We start from the raw sequence: 14654 nt of genomic DNA, 5'->3' as shown, positions 1-14654 counted from the left end.
TAGATATATATATATATATATATATATATATATAATATATATATATATATATATATTCCTCTCTCTCTCTCTCTCCTCAGTCACTTGCTATTGATAAGTGATTGATAAGCAATAATACCGAAGTGTTATACGATCTCATACACAATAATGTTAAGATATCAAATCAGCATTACAATAGCCTCAAACTCACTTCACTCTTAGTACACACTCGAAATACCTGGAAGTGGCCAATAAGACTATTGACTTAGCAGAAATGTCTTCAAGCGCGTTAAACGACTTCTCTCCTTCCGAACACATTCCGTAAGGTTCAGAATTTAAGCGGTGGCGACGAATTGCCCTCGAAGGGCGTCAAAGAAATTTTGCTTTTCGGTATACGAAAAATAAAGCTCATAATTTTGCTGCACTTTTTTCTTCTATTTGGCCTCCACAGTTAAATCACTAGAACATTTGAGGGCTTGAGCTGATATTGACAAATGACAGACATCAATAACCCGCCGTAATGCAGTATATTGAAATCAATTATGGATATACATTTGCATAGTAAAAGAGGACACTGTATTCTGCTGTTAATTCTAATGCTGAACTTTTCACAATAGCTAACTGGAAGTCGTCTTTCTGCCTGCAAAAGTATTAAAATTTTTATTTCATAATAATTTATGTATCGAAAAGTATTTTCAAATTTAAAGGGCCTAAAATATTTTTTTAAATAATGGTCATACTTCATGGGACACATTTACATTTTATTCCAGTTTCTTCTGTAGCAAATATAATCAATAGTGCAGATTTACAGATTTTTGTCTGTACTTACATACATGTGTATTATTAGCCTATGACGTATGTGTATATCAGAGAGGCCCATATTCTACATATGCATACGTAGGTACGTAATATGTATACCAGAGTGAAGTTATACTGCAATTCCTATTATTATTCATCCAGCTCTCCTTGGAACCTTTCAGCATTAAATAAATAAAGAAATAAACAGATAAATAAGTAAACAAATAAATGAATAAATAAATAAAATGGCGAGGAGAGATCGCTGAGGTGTAACGAATCCTGAAAAAATAATTTACTAACGGAATATCCGTTCCTCATATTAAAACAATAAAGATCAGGAAAAGATAACGAAGGAGAATTAAACGCCAATTTTAAAAACAAAATGGAAATATAAGAGTGAAGAAATATGAAAACACGAATAGGAAAGAAGCAATAGAAATTTGTAGTGAAATTGAAGGCATGAAATATTCTATATCAACATTGAAATGGATGCGGTAGTGGAGACAGCAGGTGAATCGCAAAAGCTTTCAAGTTGAAGATAAGGTTCAAGAGGAGAAAAGAATAAGAATATAAAGAGCTGATAATATTAATGCCGAACATAAATGAACAGATTAACTGTGCATGGACTTAGATTTACATGGATATGTATTAAAACGAGATGACTGAGTGGACGAAGACGACTGCTCACCGCTGTATCTAACTAAAAAACAAGTTCGAATCCGGGCCGAATCAAAAGCACTTATCAAAGATAATTCCCCTTAGTTGTAATTCATTCCAAAAGTATAGAAAATTCGCTCGTAAACGACATTTTTGGCTTTACGTGTGAGTATAAAGCCACTTGTGAATAAATGACGAGAATTCGTGCATTCACAGACAAAATATCCTTTAATCTTGAACATGAACAATCTGAGCATGTTTATGTTCAGTAAACATGAATTACAGCGATTATAATGATTGTGATATTTTAATGTGCATGCTCAACAGGTCTAGGCAGTGATGAATAAATAAAACAAAATGCAAAATAACTTTTGATGTAGATGAAACATTAGTTTAAATAATAAAAGAGTTGATCCTTTGCAATTAGAATTCCTGTTCCAAATATATTAATTGAACCCTTATCATTTCAAAAATGGGAGCTTTCTAGAACCTGCTTAGAGCTCCCATTACATCGTATTTGTTTTTTTTTTTTTTTTTTTTTGTCGAATATGCATTAAAAAAATATTTTTGAGTGATCTACATCGTCGGTGATTTTATCATTGTGTTCTTGATTCAGCTATGTATCAAGTCTCTCTCTCTCTCTCTCTCTCTCTCTCTCTCTCTCTCTCTCTCTTCTCTTCTCTCTCTCTTCTCTCTCTCTCATAAAAGTGATAAAACCGCCTGTTTACCAACACTATTAAACACAAACGGATCCTTGGAATTTTCATATTAAATATGAAGGACCCTGAATATACGAAACTTGAAACTTGAAACTTCAAATAAAAGTTCTCAAGCTATTCTCTCTCGACCTCTCTTTCTCTCTCTCGCTGTCACTTCAATTCTTATTCAAAAAAAAACTTACATTTAAATGAAAAACGACCAAAGACTCGTAATTTCAGAGAAGATTTCAATTTTGACAAAAACGGAAATCTAGAAACCTTGTAAATATAAATGCCATTCATTTCATCATATTGATGGCTCTTGTATAGGATGGGCATTGTTATCCCTTGTGGCGACCTGACCTAAGGTTCAAAGTTCCTTATGTATTCCGTCAGCGGAATTCACTCTGACGCCAGCGGTTCACTTATTGATTGTGGACCCAAGTTATAAATCATATTTTGACCTTAATTCACAGTTTAGGAATTTAGACATGAAATGAATGGACTTCCCCTGGCATCTCTATATGAGATTCTCTCTCTCTCTCTCTCTCTCTCTCTCTCTCTCCAACGCTTGTGCTACATATGTTTGTACGTGCCTGAAACAGGATTCTCTCTCTCTCTCTCCTCAAGTATGTTACATTCAATGCATTATGAAATATAAGTAATAATTTGGAAGTAGATAGTACATTTACCTACAATTACCTTCTACCTAGTTTCAGGGTTCTTGTTGAATGCTGACATAAATTACTTATATATAGTTGCAACTACTACTATACCTGGCTACTTTAGATTAACAACCGTCTATACTCTATTGAAAGTAAAAAAAATATTGCTCCTAATATGTATAATAATTCGTAATAGGGTATCGATGAGGTTTTCTACTGATAGGACGAAAACTCTTTTGCTCGGTGAAGGTCACTTCATCGACATGGTGAAGTCTACAAAAAAAAATAAATAAATAAATAATGAAAACAATTAAAAATTCAATGACCTTTTTACAATATTTCGTTTAAGCCCCTTGCGTTACTGACTCCCACACAATTGCCCTTCATTTCAACTAAATAACAAGGCAGCTGGCTGCATCACATTCAGTTTTAAATAATCGAAGTTTCAACCGGGCCACAGATCAAACGTAATGAACGTTAATTTCAAGGCCCCCTCAAATTAACACGAATAACATCAAATTAACACGTGGTAATGAACGTTAAATTCCATCCTCCTCAAATTAACACAAGTGGCCTCAAATTAACACGTGGTAATAAACGGTAATTTTAAGACCTCCTCAAATTAACACAAATGAACTCAAATTAACACGTGGTAATGAAGATAATTTCAAAGCCTCCTCAAATTAACAAAAGTGATCTCAAATTAGCACGTGGTAATGAACGTTAATTTCAATGCCTCCTCAAATTAACACAAGTGACGTACCTCAATCAGCATCTAGTGCTACAATCAGTATCTAGTGCTAATCTCTCCTATACGTGCTTGATACACGTTCGAAAAGAGGGTAAATCACTTGAGCAAAGAGGACTAATACCAACCGGGCGACGGGTTCTATTCTAACCCGGGTCCTAATCGTAACCAAAGCCAGATTAACGAGCCTTTTTTTTTTAAGACTGTCGCAAATTAACACAACAGACACGTCTCGTCTGTAGATGGTCAGAGAGACCGCTCCATTTGCATAGCTGCGATTCGTCGTAACGGTGCAGCCAGTTGAATGCTCTGACCGCGGGAGGCTGTTGGATGTAAATAAACGAGGAATTTCGAGGCTGACTCCGCCATGCGAGGATGTGACGCCATGGTACCAGAAAAGATTTAAAAAAAAAGAAAAGCTTTTATACAAATTCTCTTACCTACAGTTAAGACGACTCGTATTTTGTTTGCTTTTGCGTTAATATGCTACTGTTTACAATCTCTAATTTGTATGGTGTCTGTTTCTGCGGAAATCCCTTTTCTGTCTTTTTTTCATATAAAAGTGTGATGTTTGTGAATAATAATAATAATAATAATAATAATAATAATAATAATTAATTATTATTATTATTATTATTATTTTTATTATTATTATTATTATTATTATTATTAGATTAATTATTACAATTTGATGAATGTAACAATTTATGCATAAACTCACGACTGTAATCTTGAATGAAAGAATTTTTCAGATTTTGTCATTGTAATTTTCTAATAAGTCTCACTCTAATTATCTATCAAGTCCCTAAAGATATATTAAGTCTATCTATATCAGACCTTTAAGATATCCCTTGCCTCCCTGCAACATAGCTGCGACCCACTACAGGAGACCAACTATAAGGTACAATATTCAAGGCACAAAGGATTGCTTAGGAAAAGCCCTAAATCATTATCTCCACAGGGCAATCGATCTCGAATCTCCATGCTTGCTGTTACCCCCCTATTTTTTAGGTGGGGGTGGGAGGTTGGGGGGCGGGGGGACGGGATGATTAGCCCCACTCTTTCCCCATTCCTGTCCCGGTTTTCACCTGGCTAGATAGAGACATACTGCGAATCGAGAGATGAATAAAGGTAAATAATGCATCCATTACACGTGATGTTACTGCAAACTGTGATTATTAAAGAGAAACAGACCGACATATTTTTTTTATTGCTTTTATACGTAAAGTTCATCATTGCATGACGTTCATATCCTGCCTCTCTATTGATTAAGAGTATTCGATATGAACGAGAAAAATTTAATAAAATGTAAGCGAATGAATCCAATTGCACATGCAGGGAAATAAATCGCCTTTTATTTTTGTTCTTTTTTTTTGTGCAGGAGAGGACAGAATTTGCAATGAGGTAATCCGTCTGAAATACCTAAAGGTAGGATTTGCGCTGCTGTCATTGAAAATATTTCAAAAGCGCGACGTATAAAACCTGAAGCGGTCTTCTTTTTCATTTAATCTTATATTCTTTGACGAAAATTACATTTCATATATATATATATATATATATATATATATATATATATACACACACACACACACACATATATATATATATATATATATATATATATATATATATATACACACACACATTATATATATATATATATATATATATAATATAACATATATATCACATAGAATAAGACTGTACGCATTTGTGCGTGCATACACCAATGCAGACAGTATTCCTAAATATGAATGGTAAGTGTTACGAGCTTTGACACACATTAGACAAGGAGAGAGAGAGAGAGAGAGAGAGAGAGAGAGAGAGAGAGAGAGAGAGAGAGAGAGAGAGAGAGAGAACTTGATGTCAAATTACAAAACGAAAATTCGTGCCCTTAAGTTCCGGATGATCTCAACTTTCCAGGATGAAAAAAAAAGTCTGAGTCTTTAATGAAGAAAGCTGGATTTTGATTTCACTTTTGTTTTTATTCCCCGCAAGTTCGTATTTCAAATACCTTTCGCATTTCTCGGCTGCGGCTGTGCCTTTTTTTTTCTTGCTCTCTTCTCCTAATCCTCCTCCTCCTCATCAACATCTTCTTCTTCTTCTTCTCCTTTCTTTGACTTTCCAGACGCTTTTTGCTTTTCCAGTTCGATTCTATCATACTTTGGACGTCATCTCCTCTGACTAAGGGTCTGTGGTTCCTTAATTGGTTTCCTTCTTACCTTTCATATCCTCATATTTGAGTCCTCCGTGTCTTTATATTTGAGTCTTTCATATCCTCATATTTGAGTCCTCCATGTCTTTATATTTGAGTCTTTCATATCCTCATATTTGAGCCCTTCACATCTTCATATTTGAGCCCATCATGTCTTCATATTTGAGTCCATCAAATTTCCCTATTTGAACCCTTCATATCTTGATATTTGAGCCCTGAGGTTTACGAACATCACCATCATCCCCTTAAACGCTACGAACGACAGCTATGAGTATGATAATACAATAAAGATGAATAATAAAAGGCTCAGAAAGCAAAACAAACATGAGAGCAGGGAGAGAGCAGCCGAACGAAAGCAACCATTCTACAAAAGGTGCAAGCTCGCAAAGCGTTAAGGAAGCAAATATCAAGAAGACAAAACTTCACAAACAAAACTACACAACGTCGAGGGAAAGATGGTCGAAGTATAAGCATTTTCAGACAGAAACTCTGAGAGTTCGAGGTGAGACGAAAAATTAAAAAAAAAAAATACAAAGGGTGGGGTTCGGCTTATCAGAGAGTTAACTACGGGATGGCTAAAGCTTTCTTTTCGCTTTTCCATGCATGGAAAAGTGCAAGTGTGGCGAGGAAAATATAATGATAATATATATAATTAAATGACGTGAACATCGGCAGTATAAGAAAAACAAATGGAAAATATATTTCTTTGCATCTGTCTCTCTCTCTCTCTCTCTGTATATATATATATATATATATATATATATGTATATATATATATATATATATATTATATCAAAATAAATATATATATATACATATATATATATATATATATATATATATATATATATATACATATTCAAAAATAAAATATATACACTCTCTCTCTCTCTCTCCCTCTCAGTGGATAAACAGATGACTCGAAAGACCTTTTTTTCGCCTTCTGTTTTCTTGTCTCAACTTGAAAAAAGCTCGTGCTGCACTGAAGCAATGGGCATGGTGAAAGAAAATAGATTAATTAAACATATTTTTCTTACGCGAGTCGAAGCTAATTTTAGGCGCCTTTCTAGTTCTTTCTCACCTTTGGGATCTGCTGCAGCGAAGCGGGAAATAAAACGACTAATGATCACAATTATAGATCGGATAAGGTATCGCTCTTCAGAATTATAAATAGCGGTTTTAAGGAGGGAATCCTCGCTTTGCAGATACTCTGAGAGGACGAGGTCAGAAAGATGTTTTCAGTGTGTGTAAAAGAGAATTGTAAATAGAGCATTAAGGAAAAATACTTTTGTATCAATTTGAATTTATACTGAAATTAATTTGATTTGATTTATATAGATTTTTGGCATTATGCCCAGCACTGGGGCAACTAAGGCCATTCAGCGCTAAAACGAAAATTGACAGTAAAAGATCTGAAAGGTTTTACAGGAGGAAAACCTCAAAGCAGTTGCTCTATGAAGCAATTGTTAGGAGAGGGTTGACAGTAAGATGGAAGAAAGAGCATATGAACGGAGGTACTATAAAAGGAACGGAAGTAGTTGCAGCTAGGCGCCGAAGGGACGCTGCAAAGAACCTTAAGTAATGCCTACATTGCACCGAATGTATCAATATAAAGTATTGCTAGAAGCGATATGCAAAATAAATTCAAAAGGTTACATAAATCTCTAGAAAAGTAGTCTTAAGTATTGCTGATATATATAATAAATATCCGAAAAAGATGATAATTTCCACAAAAAGATATTATTCCTAGATCTGCAAAAAAAAAAAAAAAAAAAAAAAAAAAAAAAATCCCCTTCTATGACATACATACAGAGGCACAGGGATATGGCTCCCTTTCTCAGCGAAAGCCAACATCAAAAGGCCAGGTTTTTATTCATGATCAATCCTACTCGAGAATGCATAGCTCATTTGGCCGAGGACCTTTTCCTCCCGCGCTGGCTAATTCATCGGACACTCACGAATGCATGAGCTTGCCGAGTAAGTGAAATACCCGCTCGGATTTATACTGCATCTCCAAATGACACATCGATTCTAGTTCATGCTTGTAGGTGAATATAGTTTGTTTGATATAATGGGGTGGATTTATCTCTAGGGCGACTACCTCTTACAATTTAATTAATACTCCGATTCACACTGATGACGTTTCTCACGCGTTCGTATGTTTGTTTGTATGGTGTTTCGTCTCGAATGCGTCGTGTTCTATTTTTTGAAAATCCACGTATCGTTCACGCCAATGCATATGTCCTCCTTGACTAGAATTCTATTATATCCAGCAATTCTTTTTCCCCCTCGTGACATTTCCTAGTCCGGTTACAGCATTTAATACCGATGTCTTTGTTTACCGCATTAGCAGTCGACTCTATACTGAAGTCGGTCTGGAGTGAAAAAGGGGAAAACGCCTTTGACTTCTAAAGCAGATTACTGCAAATCTTACACGTTGCTGATTTTTAAGAAATGCACCCCAGTGTCGGGTTATGGAGATCTCGATTTGATTCACAGAGTTTTTGGGGGGATTTCTCTGTATTTCGTGACAGAACAAAGAGAAAATACAAAATTAGATGGCCAGTAAACGGAAAAGAAAGAAGTACACATGCTGCCGGAGTTAGCGCGCAAATCCGTATGTTATGATCTTATTTCTTATTCAAATTAACTTTGTTGGTAACCTACGCATTGGAGTTGAGAGACACCGCTTGAAGATATGACTTCATTTAACTCGACCGTGCACCGTGAGGCATATGGTAAAGGCTCATTGAACAAACGTCTATCATACTCAACCTTGAGTCCTGCATTTTATTCCAAGGTAAAAGAGTAAAGAAGTAATAACTGAAATCCTGAGAATGAAAGGAAAATTCTTCAACGAGAATGGCATTGCTTGAAGAATATTATTAGTAATAAGAGTCAATTTGCTTATAAGCGATATGGCCCATGGGTTTGAGCTCCCTCGGGGTTGTTGGGGGGTAGAGGGGGGTGGGAGGGGAATATGGGATTTGTTGGATGGGAGGGAAGAGGGACGTGGGCTGGAGACTGGGGATGAGGGGTATGGGGTGGGGGGGGGGGCCAGGTGTGACTGAGCAGCTCTAAACGAAGCGTATGATGCCAGATTGTTATTCATGGCCGCATTTCAGTGAATACTGTTACGCCGAAGTGGAAACGCATCACGTATGCAAGGGAGCGAAGGTTGAATCCAGGTTGTCGGAAGGGAAAGGGTTATCGCGGGTAATAAGAGGAAAATTCGCTCTCATTTTAAGCGCTCGGAATCCCTCCCAACAGACGCAGGGCTAGCCGGCGAGCAATGGCACATGAGGAAATCATCTTGCAACCTAATTACGACAGTGTTTGCCCGAGTGATTTGCTCTAGGTGTCTGTTCGGCATGACGATTTGACGATGAGAGAGAGAGAGAAAGAGAGACTTCCGTTTATATATATATATATATATATATATATATATATAATATATATATATATATATATATATATATATCTATATATATATATACTATATATATATATATTATATATAATACTTGAATATTGGAGATTAGGGGGTGGCATTCGCTTCACAAAAGACTTGCAGAGAACTGGAATAGCACCTTCTGGAGCCATATAAATACAAAACGCGTCTCCATACTCACTCTCTCTCTCTCTCACACACACACACACACACACACACACACACATATATATATATATATATACATATATATATATAGATATATATATATATATATACTATATATATATATATATATATATATATATATATATATATATACACATATATGTGTGTGTGTGGTGAGAAATGAGCTCTTGATTATCCCACACCATGATATTTTAGCGCGCGAATTTTTCAAGGACAGCCTTGAAATCTTAATTTTGGAATGGAACGAAGAAATGGCTTCCTCACCAAGCTTCCAATCTCGATCAGCAGGAAGAATGAAAATTCAAAACCTCTACTCTTTTGATTGTTAACGCCGTCACTGAATTTTTTAAATAGATTTTTATAAATTAGGATATTATTCCCTTAAAAATCTCTCTCTTCTAACAAGGTCTGGCTCCTAAGAAACCGAAGAGAACGGATGAAAAAGGGGTGACCCTCCCGTGCAGAGAGATTCGACCACACAGGATGGCTCACCAGCAGCCGTCGACCCCTCATCATGCATTGCGTGACTCAATTGTATAATAACATTATTATCAGTAATATCATGATCAATGTCATTGATATTCCCTTCATAAGCATACGAAACTAGGCAAAATGGATAACTTGCTAAACAAGATGCTACTGAGACGAAGCCATGTATGTGTAAATAGGTATATATTTTGTGGTTAAAACATTTATCGTTTACTTTTTTATATATAACTATCAACATGACACGTACCAACGTTTAGAAATCTTGGAAACCCTAGAGAAAAATCCACACCGATAGTTTCACCTCGTTATTTACGACGCAAATAGCAACCTGGTGGTTTGAAACCTGCCTTTCTGTGTGTGAATCTTTCATAGCCCCGACGTCTTTTGTTTGTTTGTATGGTGTTTTTACGTTGCATGGAACCAGTGGTTATTCAGCAATGGGACCAACGGCTTTACGTGACTTCCGAACCACGTCGAGAGTGAACTTCTATCACTCTTCAATGGAATGGCCGAGAATCGAACTCGCGACCACCGAGGTGGAACGCCAATACCATACCAACCACGCCGCTGAGGCGCCTCCGACGTCTTTTGCATTTATATATGTATTCGTTCCTTCATACTGTCGATGTGGTTTGCTTTCATGAAGTTGATGCTTCCTTTGACCATTGCGTTTGTATCTTTCCAAAGGAGTATTCAACCTCTAGCAGGAAAGCAGAATGCTACAATCCCAAGGGCTCCGACAGTGAAAGTAGCCCAACACGGAAAATTAATTAAGGATGATTTCAAGAGACATTCTATCCGTCGATTAAAATCGGAATCATGTAACTTTCCTGTTAAACCGTAAATACCCCACGAACACTTCGACTGAGCTGCTAAAACCGGGACATTCAATCTCCTTATTTAATATCTGGTGTATTAACTTACGTCGATCATCAGAAGTATAGTAGCTAACTTGAGCCATCTAGTGGGAGAGCAGTTGTTGAAAGGAGCTTGGTGATGACCGCTGGGCTAAGCTTTGAGGAAGGAACAAGAGAGTTAGTTTGCTTGAGCATCGAGGCTCAGTGCAAGGATGCTTTGGACAATGGTATGATTGTATTGAAATCTGGGTATTGCTCCTTACCACCGTGTCCATTGGATTGGCGGTTTATTTGTTTTCTTTCATGGTAAGAGAAAAAAAATGCTGTAACCTGAAGAGTAACGAAGGATGCTGGTGCTTGATTTGTTTGGAATTCAGTATACGAGTTAATTTAAGTAGCAAAGAAGAAAACGACATTGATAAACATCGTCGTTGCCACGCCACCTTAACAAACGATAACAAATCCATTAGTTAGTCAACTCAGAAAAAGATTAGCAGTGCCTCAACATAACCAACTTGGCTTTCTCTTTGTCTCGTAGCCTGAAACTGAAATATCAAATGTTTGCAAAAAAAGAAAAACAAAGTAAAGGTGTTAAATTATTTAACAGCCTTCACAAAAATAAACGATAAACGAAAAATCTAAACAGTTATTCTTTTAAGAGATAATTAATTCAAATTTAAATACAATACGACAAAAACTGACAAAAAATCTAAACAGTTATTCTTTTACGAAATAAACTGACAAAAACCCAAAACAGTTATTCTTTCACGATATAACCGATTCAAACATAAATCCAATACGACAAAAACTGACAAAAAATCAGGTAGCCGTTGTTGTGACGCGAAGCCGACGTGTTTCCAGCACGGGTTACAGCATAGGTTGTGTGTTGTTTATCAACGCTTCACCGTCCACAACGGGAATAAACATTGCCATCGCATGCCATCCCAGGAGACCTTTTTACCCTCAAGCAAAGAGAGGCCGGGATCATCTGAATGTACCCTTTCGGTCTCGGTTGATTTATGGTGATAGTGGATTGGTACATACCCACATCTATTTTAATGTACCGTTACGTGTATGTCCTCCTCCTCCTTCTTCTTCGTTTGTTTTTCATGCCTTCTTCCTCTCTGTTTTCTTATTTGTTTTGTGTCATTCTGCTTCTTATGCAGTTGCTCATCATTTCGCCTTATTTAACGATATTTTTTACGTTACTACTTGTATCTTTAGAAGTCACTAATTTATTTTCCATTCACCTACATTTTTATTTTCTTCACTATTTGCTTGTCTTCATTTTCTTCTGAATTACTTGTTGTTTTATTGATATACCAGTTGTCTTCATTCAGCTCTTATTATGAATAAGGGCTGAATAACAAACATTATTCACCACAACTTTTGCCTCTAGAGCGTATTAAAAGACACCTTTTCCATTGTTTAACCATAATTACTTCCATTTATGTTTAGTGTAAAAGTTGTACATTATCAATTTTAAATCTATAATAATGGTATACCACGAAAAGCCAATCCACAGTTCCCCCTCCCCCACAAAACAATTCAATGCATATCTTCATTTATTGGAAAAATTGAAAATAGAAAAAGTTTGATTTCCTTGTATTTCCAATGAACGTTTAAACTTTACGAAATATTTTCGTTTCTTGTCAAGTGGCTGCTCTGAATTGCATTCTGCAAAGGACAGGTAAAATCTCATTTGAAACCCCTAAGGCAAATTAGAGTTTAGAATGCAACCACCATTGGAAATGGCATTTGAACCGCAGTCACAAAGAGGTAACATAATCGTAAAATGAAATCATTCAAACAAACTTTCGTTCGTTTGTTTGTTTGTTTGTTTTGGTGTTTTAAGTTGCACGGAACCAGTGGTTATTCAGCAACGGGACCAACGGCTTTACGTGACTTCCGAACCACGTCAACAAGCTTTCGTAATCATAAAATCTCAATGTAAAATGCATTCGCTGTAAAACAATCTGATATATACAGCAGATGTCATAACATTTGTACCAAACTAAGAAGACTTGCACATAATACAGCATAAACTCCAGACTGAAAATTAGCTACGTAAAAGTGTAAAACATGAAGAAGAAAACGGCTACCAAAGAAATACAAAGTAAACGCGAGTCTCGGCAAAAGAAAAAACAATAAATAAATAAAAAAAATAATAACCGCAAATGTATAAAAGTGAAAGCGGAAGCTATGACGGGAGCTTTAGTACAACGTGGGAAGAAATAACGGGGTCAGATTCATTTTGCTTAAGTGAGCGTTCCAGTTAATGGCAGCAGTAATCAACCAGGCATGGAAACTTTACATCTCCGCTAAGGATCGAAATGACCGGCTGTCTTCGAGTGATACATTTTGGAACGAATCTGGAGAATTGTGTGTTTTGCTTTCGGTGATCTCTTACTTCTTAGCGAACTTTTCTCAAAATTTTCTTGTACCCTTTTTTAAGTGTCGTGTACATGAATTTAAGAAAAAGAAATAGTTGTTCGGTTCTATAATTTACATCTTCAGTGCTTTTTTTTTGTAAATTATATGTTATGGACAAAGTTAATCATTCTGCCCTAATTGCAGTTGGGGAATTACATACAGTACATACAACCAAATCCGAAGAACAACTAATGGGCCACAAGCAAAGAAAAATCTTTTCGCTCTACTTCAGCTAATATAGCACCAACAACTATCCTCTCTCCAATTTGCAACCGAAAAGTAAACAAAATTCCAAATGGACTTCAAAAGGAATCGCGTAAAAGCAATATCGAATGAGAAAGAGCTTCGTTTCATTCCGAGGAAATTACCTAAAATGCCTCCGCAAATTTACCGAGCTGCAGAGGGCGACGTCGACATTCCTCCCGGCTGACGAGCTAATGAGTACGTCCGGGTGATTCTCCTTCTTCTTCTTGTATTTATTTTTTTTTCTTCAAGCAGCTGATAGGAAAGATGGGTGAAAGAAGAGTGAGGTATCTGCATACAAACCTGCACAAATAATGTTAGACCAACAACCAATGAATTTTACTAAAAGCACAAGAATGCTAGGAATGGAATTCGGACAAAGAGGAATACCAAGACATGTGAGAGAAGGGCTACGAATAGCAAGAACACAAAATACAAAAGTTAAAAAGGTTTAGGAATATGAACGCAAATATCAAAATCCAAATAAAATTGTGGATTCTTCATGCGCACAGGCAAATTGCCCCCGAATTTTATGGAGAGAGGACTGACTGCTTCACTAGTGCCCTTCAAGAACAGAAAGTATGTTCGACAATATTTCAGGCGAATGGCCAAATGTCAACCATCTGCGCTGAACGGGTTGAGGACACAAATCCCCTCAAGTTTTGGCACATAATCTTCCAAGGTTTTCAGTAACGTTGGTTGAATAGTTAATCTATTTACTTTTGAAATAACAGCCCCTTCATCAATCCCAGCGAGAGTTTAGTAAATTTACATTCAGTGGTCTGCATTGAACATTTAATTTTATAACTAACTGATCAAAGGTCTCTTGAACAACAACAACAACAACAACAACAATAATAATGTAAATTCTTTTTTTACGTTATTTGGTTGTTGTTGAAGATTAAGCTGGCTTTATGCCAGCACGGCCTCTAGCTCAAGAGCATCCCGTAGAGTTATTTGGATATCCTTCTTTTCACAAACTGAGCCCGAGATCTTGCCAAAACCTGAGGATGTAAAAATTAGAGGTATTCTTGTATTATAATCTACGTTTTGAGATATATGTAAATAATGGAAGAGAAGCTGAGGTTTATACTAAGCTAGATACGAGCGATAAGTCGTCCACTAAGCCGGTGTGCCATAAAAAAGGTTATGCCCCATTCATTTTCATTTCCTCTTGTTTCTTTCAGTCTCTGGGCACTAGGACATTAGGATGACCTAATGAGAGAGAGAGA

General features: G+C 36.3%; 1 long non-coding RNA gene across 1 annotated transcript in view; it reads right to left on the bottom strand.

Annotated features, from left to right (window-relative positions):
• The window catches only part of LOC135215107 (uncharacterized), a 242703-nt gene extending 231807 nt beyond the window's left edge, over nucleotides 1-10896 (bottom strand). Inside the window, exon 1 of the long non-coding RNA XR_010314571.1 lies at nucleotides 10814-10896. This is a non-coding gene — a long non-coding RNA (uncharacterized LOC135215107). The remainder of the gene's footprint in view (nucleotides 1-10813) is intronic.
• Between the last annotated feature and the right edge of the window lie 3758 nt (nucleotides 10897-14654).

This window comes from Macrobrachium nipponense, chromosome 5 (assembly GCF_015104395.2).
Source record: "Macrobrachium nipponense isolate FS-2020 chromosome 5, ASM1510439v2, whole genome shotgun sequence".
NCBI classification, from domain to species: Eukaryota; Metazoa; Arthropoda; class Malacostraca; order Decapoda; family Palaemonidae; genus Macrobrachium; species Macrobrachium nipponense.
This window is presented reverse-complemented; position numbering and strand designations above follow the sequence as displayed.